The sequence below is a fragment of the Phoenix dactylifera genome, chromosome 6 (assembly GCF_051530095.1).
Source record: "Phoenix dactylifera cultivar Ajwa chromosome 6, Ajwa_hap1_PhDact_Kaust_v1.1, whole genome shotgun sequence".
Classification (NCBI taxonomy): domain Eukaryota; kingdom Viridiplantae; phylum Streptophyta; class Magnoliopsida; order Arecales; family Arecaceae; genus Phoenix; species Phoenix dactylifera.
Window position 1 is genome coordinate 15,842,818 of NC_143195.1, and position 6,225 is coordinate 15,849,042.

At 38.2% G+C, this 6,225-nt stretch overlaps 1 non-coding gene across 1 annotated transcript; it reads left to right on the plus strand.

The window, feature by feature from the left end:
* The first annotated feature begins 950 nt into the window (after positions 1 to 950).
* Positions 951 to 1,056, plus strand: LOC120106031 (small nucleolar RNA R71). The gene has a single exon (XR_005508264.3). It is a non-coding gene; the product is annotated as a small nucleolar RNA R71 (small nucleolar RNA).
* Positions 1,057 to 6,225: the final 5,169 nt, after the last annotated feature.

Genomic DNA, 6,225 nt, shown 5'->3' on the forward strand with positions numbered 1-6,225 from the left:
GATCAAGGGGCAGCTGTAGTCTTCTTGGGCGCGCGTGCCGGTCACGTGGGGCATGGTGGCTGAGTTCCCCCGTAACATTATGTATTATACGTCCACTCCTTAGGGTAGTCAAAGCATTAGCTTGCTCATGATTTAGTCGAGTTTCTTGAGCCACGTATTGTCCCCTAGGATTACTCATTGGTTGACTTGGAAGCTTACCTTCCTCTCGCTTGTTTAATGCATTAGCTAGTTGACCCATTTGAGATTCTAGCTTAGCAATTGATTGCGTGTGAGAGTGCAATAGTTGTGTGTTTGCCTCCAAACCTTGAAGGGCAGTCAACACCTTCTCCTTAAAGGCTGTATTTCTTTGGGTTGGAGGAGGAGGATGCTGAAATTGGGTTGAGGGATGGTAGGGATGAAAATTCTGAGGGTTTTGAAAATTTTGGGAATAGGGTTGGGCTATGTTTGAAGCTTGCTGCTTCCAAGAAAAATTTGGATGATTTCGCCATCCCGGGTTATATGTATTGGAAAATGGGTCATTTCCCGGTCTAGGCTGTGTTTGAGCAGCATTGATGTGTTCTTGCACGAGTTCGGGGAATTGGGGCGCTGAAGGGCACTCATGAATAGGGTGGGATGGACTAGAACAAATAGTACACACTTGTGCTTGGGAAGAGTTCATGTAATGCCCACCTATCATCAGTTGGTCAATCTTATGGGACAATGCATCTACCTTGCTAGACAGGTCCATAGAATGACTTATTTCACAAATGGTCCCTTTTCTTTGAGAACTCGGGGGTGCTTGACGAGAACATGAAGCATGGTGGAGGGAGTTTTCATTAAGATTTTCAAATAATTGCCATGCTTCATGCTCATTTTGAAGCATAAAAGTGCCCCCGCATGCAGCATCGATCATCTGACGGTTTCATTCTGTCAATCCGTCATAGAAACATTGCACTAGCTGCCACTTAGGTATTTGATGATGAGGGCATTTACGGATTAGGTCTCGAAATCTCTCCCAAGTTTCATGAAATTCTTCTCCCTCAGTTTGGGAGAAGCTTGTAATGGCACGTCTAAACTGGTTCGTTCTTCCTATGGGAAAGTATTTTTTAAGAAATTCTTGTTGCATTTGATCCCAAGAACGAATCGAGTTGGCTTCTAAAGAATTCAACCATTGCTTGGCTCTATCTTTAAGGGAGAAGGAGAATAATCTAAGTTTCAGAGCATCATCAGTAAAATTCTGAATCTTAACAGTGGTGCAAATCTCAAGGAATTCATCTAGGTGTTTATATGGATCTTCATTGGTGAGCCCATAAAAAGATGGTAGCATTTGGATCACACTAGACTTTATTTCATATTGTACAGCTGCTACCTCAGGTAATCGAATGCAAGATGGGAAAGTGTAAATAGTGGGAGTAAAGTATTTCCTCAGGAGTTTGGGTTGTTCTTCAGCCATCTTAAGAGGTGGGGATGATCCTAATGTTTTGATCTTAGCTCGAATGTTCCTAAGGGTTCGTTCTATTTCAGGGTCAAAAGGTAATAGGTTTTGTACTCTAGAACGACTACCGTGCATACACTAGTACTCGATTAATCAAGCATGCAATAAAAGAGAAAAGTATATCAATCCTAATCTTTGTCCTAAAATCACTAGACAGCTCCTAACTGGTTTGAAGAGGGCACCTAAGCCTCCAATCCGGTCTAATGAATCGAGCTGACCAGGTAAGCTCCCAGGTAAGTGGAGGGGTCACGATGCGTCCGCAAAGGTCCCACTTAAAATCCACTTGCCTCGAACAGATGAACTGTCTCCCTTATAGGGACAAAGCTTGCCTAGACATCAACTAAGCCACAGAGCGAAATTGGTACAACCTTCGGTGATCTTCGTCCTATTGAGCTCGAATGTCCCTAGGGGCCAACGTCTAATTGATTTTAATTAAAGATGACACTATGTGAGATTGAGTTCACCTAAGTTGGGCAAGAGTCCGGTGATGAAATCCGGCTCTTATCTTGTTGGGGTGATTGCCCTTACTATGTGCAAATTGATTTGTGTATGTGTATCAAGCATGCATTCACAATTTTGCTATAATTAAAATCAAACAATCACCACAAAATTTCAAACCAATAATTAATTTAAATAAGAAAAGTTTAGAGGTTACCAAAGGGAATTTCCCCAGCAATTTAATTTTTTTTTTAAGGCAAACCTCTACAGCATTGCTTTTTCAGCAGTTCTCCTTTTGATCATCCCATATTTTTTTCTCGATTTCTGACCAAATAATATATATATAAAAATAAATAAAAATTAGTAAGGGAGAAAAGAAGATAAGAAAAGTAACAATAATAGAAAATTTTTTTTAAGAAATTTTTTTTAATTTTTAAATAATTTTTTTTTAATAAGAAAAATAACTATTCTAGCAATCCCCGGCAACGGCGCCAAAAATTGATCGGTTCTTTCAATTTTGAAAATAAAACTACGCAATAGCACGTATCCTGTAGGATAGTGATTACGGGTGTCGGTCCACAGGGATTGGAGACTAGTTATTTTTCTTTAATAATAAATCAAAAAGAAGAATTTGCTAACTTGATTTAACTAAATTAATCTATGAGTACGAATTGAAATTTTTATCAAAATAAATAGATCTAGAGTTTGGAATCCACCACATAGCATTGCATCAAGGATTGCGTTCTTAATTTTTATCTTTTGGAGAGGCATGCAATTTTGGCTGCAAGCCTTTTAAAATGAAAGCATAAAGAGTGTTAGAAAGATCCATCTTTGGTGTAGCATGAAGTGTCTACCTAAGTATGCTAATCTAGGATGCAGCACGCTTCATCTTCCTAGGCATGGATCATCTTAGACTACTTTAGCAAACATGATTAATAACTAGCATGCTCAAAATTTAAATATCATGAAGAAATATTTCATTGGAAATAAGAATTTAAACAAGCTCCAAAATAATAAAAAACAAGAACTACAATTGCCCTGATACATTGCTAGGCTTCATCCAGCCCTAGACTAGATGTTTAGCCGAGCATGGCTTCCGGACGACCTCCCATCTTCAAATGAAATTGATCACCTCCCATTATTCCCAAAATATCCAAAACTCTTCTCTTTCCCCCCTCCTTTCTCTCTTTTTTTTTTATTTCTTTATCTCTCCCGCTCGGTTTCTTCTTCCTTTTCTTCACCGAAACATGGGTTCTCCCCTGTTTTCTCCTCCCCGAGCTCCCTTTGCCACCGAACGATGGCCTCCTTTTATAGTGGATGAATGGTGTCAATGGCGTGGCTGGATCTTGGGAGGGATTCATGGAGCGTTTGATTGTAATGGCCGGAAATGAAGCCGGCCGCTGGATCGACGGGAGGTGGAGGGAAGAAGATGAGTGGCCGCGGGATCGATGGGAGGTGCTGATTCGGAGTATCTGGATCTCGGAGAAGCCGAGGACTGAGCTGTAGATGAATGCCGAGCTGGGTTTCCGGCGGTTGGGAGCCGATCACGGCTTGGTGCTAGGGATGAATCCGGACGGAAAGATGTTGCAGGTGTCTGTGCGAATGATGAATTGGAAGCATTACGATCGGAAGGAGAGGCGGGGGATCCGGTCGCTGGCTGCACCCCGTGGAACTTGTGCTGGAACGGGCTGATGCGGAGCATTTGATTCCCGGCGGTTGGAGCGGCTCGTTGATTGCAGCGGAGGAGTGATCGCCGGCGGAGCATCCGGGAATGAAGACGACGCCATGGCTGGATGCGGAAGGTGCCCGGCTGATCTCCCTCTTGGATTTGGCACGCGGATGATGGGGGATCGGGTTGTTGTGAGCGAGGCGGGATCACGGGAAGGTTTGGCAGCGGGAGGAAGCTGAAAAGGATAGGTAACGGGGAGGGGAAAGAAGATAAACAGTGGGATATCGGAAAGAAGAAGAAGATAAACAGTGGATATTCTTTATTAATTTATTTATTATTTGATTTATATATATACATAAATATATATATATTTGTAAAAACACTGTTCATATGAACAGTGTTTTCACGGGATACTGTTCATATGAACAGTGTTTCCAGTAATTCTTTCCGAAATTATTTTTATTTATTTTATTATTTTATTATTATTATTTATTATTATTATTATTATTTATTATTATTATTATTATTTGTTTTAAAATTATAAATTTTATATGAAGGCACGCAAGGCATTGGTTGGGAATTGACTTTGGGTTTGAGGTGGGTCATGATTGTTGATTTGCTTGAATTTGTTCTCGAGCCCAATAACATTTAATTCTTACTATACCACTTCAGATTGAACTCAACCAGATCAGACCGTGACTTAATAAAAGGGTTAATCAAATATTTTTCCATATAATTATAACTTTCAATCTAACCAGGACCAAAGCTCATTGAATTATACCCTTAGCTTGATTGCAACTCCATCAGGTTAATAATTCGGGTCAACACAATCTCCTCCTTATATGTTTTTATGAAAGATCTCAACCAGAAGAGAGACAAATTCAGAGTCTGTTTTAAGAAAAGTATTATTTACCTCTTACCATAATTTAAATTTATTTCATTGTTTATTCAATTTCATGGTAAAACAAGTAGTTATCCGTTTAAGAACATTGATAAGTGCTGGAAAAAGAATATTAAATTATAGATTAATCAGCACTTATCACACCCCCAAACCTATGTTTTGCTAGTCCTCGAGCAAAATAAAATTAGAAAAGAACAACTCTAACTCACTTTCGCAGGCATCGCGATTGCATTTACCATATGCAACATGGCTTTAAACCCCTAGGTTACCCTAGTGGACGAGTTATAGTCTCGTGAGGATTTTCAGTGAAGATACCCACAAACTTCAATAAATCATTTATCATAATTGTTATTATTAATTTCTTTTCTTTTTTTTTTAAAATCAATTGATCTATGAGGTGAAAATCAAATTCCAAATGCATACTAGCTAAGAATTTTGAAAACTCTCTTCTTCTTTTTTTTTTTTTTAAATCAAATTTAAGATACATAAATGATAAGAATTTCAAAGCACACATGGTTTTATTTACTAAGTCAGCCCAAATCCTAGGTCAAGATGCAATTCAAGTTGAAGTCATTAAGTTTCCGTTAGGGAGTTGTAAGACTTATTTATACTGGAGTGCTCGGTGAAATCTGGACCGTACCCAAGCTAAGAGTTTGGATCTCCAAAATATTGCTAATACCAGTAGTTTCCAAGGATTGGTCGAAGGAACCTACTCACTGATTCAAAATCATCTTATCTGCAGGATTTCGAGAGTTGTGGATATTTACTTTAGTACCTCACGGGCTTTATCTGTAATATTCCAGTTTACTCAAATTTTTACAACGACGGCTTTCACACTATTGTCTTTTCGGTCAATACAGCATTTTTTTTCCCTTTTTTTTTCTTTTTTTTCAGAAAGATATATAAATTGTGCACTTTTACTCTTGTGGTGATTTCTCCGTGTAACGAGCAATCAGTCGACAACTCTCACACCAGTTGGCATAAGGCGTCGGGCATCAAGACTCCCCTACGGACTTATGCTCGGAGTCCTCATCACAAGCCCACTTGACCTTTGACAATAGGTAGCCCTTTTCGATGTTCCTGACTAAATCCATTTTTATTGATTTTTTTTTTAATTGATTGGATTAGATAAGTATGATTCATCAAGGTCCAAGGTTGCTACTATACTATCAACATAATGTCAAGCCTAGACCTTAGAAGGGTCGGCCAGTGTGTAGTGAAATTCCGAAGTATTAATTAGCTTACAACTCCCTAAGAGAGACTTAATGAAACGAACTTAAATTTGTATTACTTCCGAATAGTCATTGGGCTTTTTAGATTTATATACCTTGTGTGTTTAGCATTCTCGCATTAATGTATAGAAATGAGGTTTTTTTAAAAAAACAAAATTTTTTTTTTATTTTTTTTTTATTATTTTATAAAAAATGAAAATGAACACATTTTTTTTAAAAGATATATTTTTTTTATTTTTTATTTATTTTGATAAACCTGGCATTATAAAGTGAAAACGAATGCAAGAAAAAAAAATGATTAAAAATACTTAAAAATACCTCCAAACCTAAACCTAACATTGTCCTCAATGTTAAAGAGAATCTAAGAGAATTGGGTTACCTCCCAACAAGCGCTAAGTTTATTGTCTTCAGCCAGACACAGTGGGTCCTTAATTATTTTGATAAACAGGGTTCGTTAAATTAAGAAATTCGATCAATTGCCCGTCGGCAACACAGTCTACATAAGGTTTTA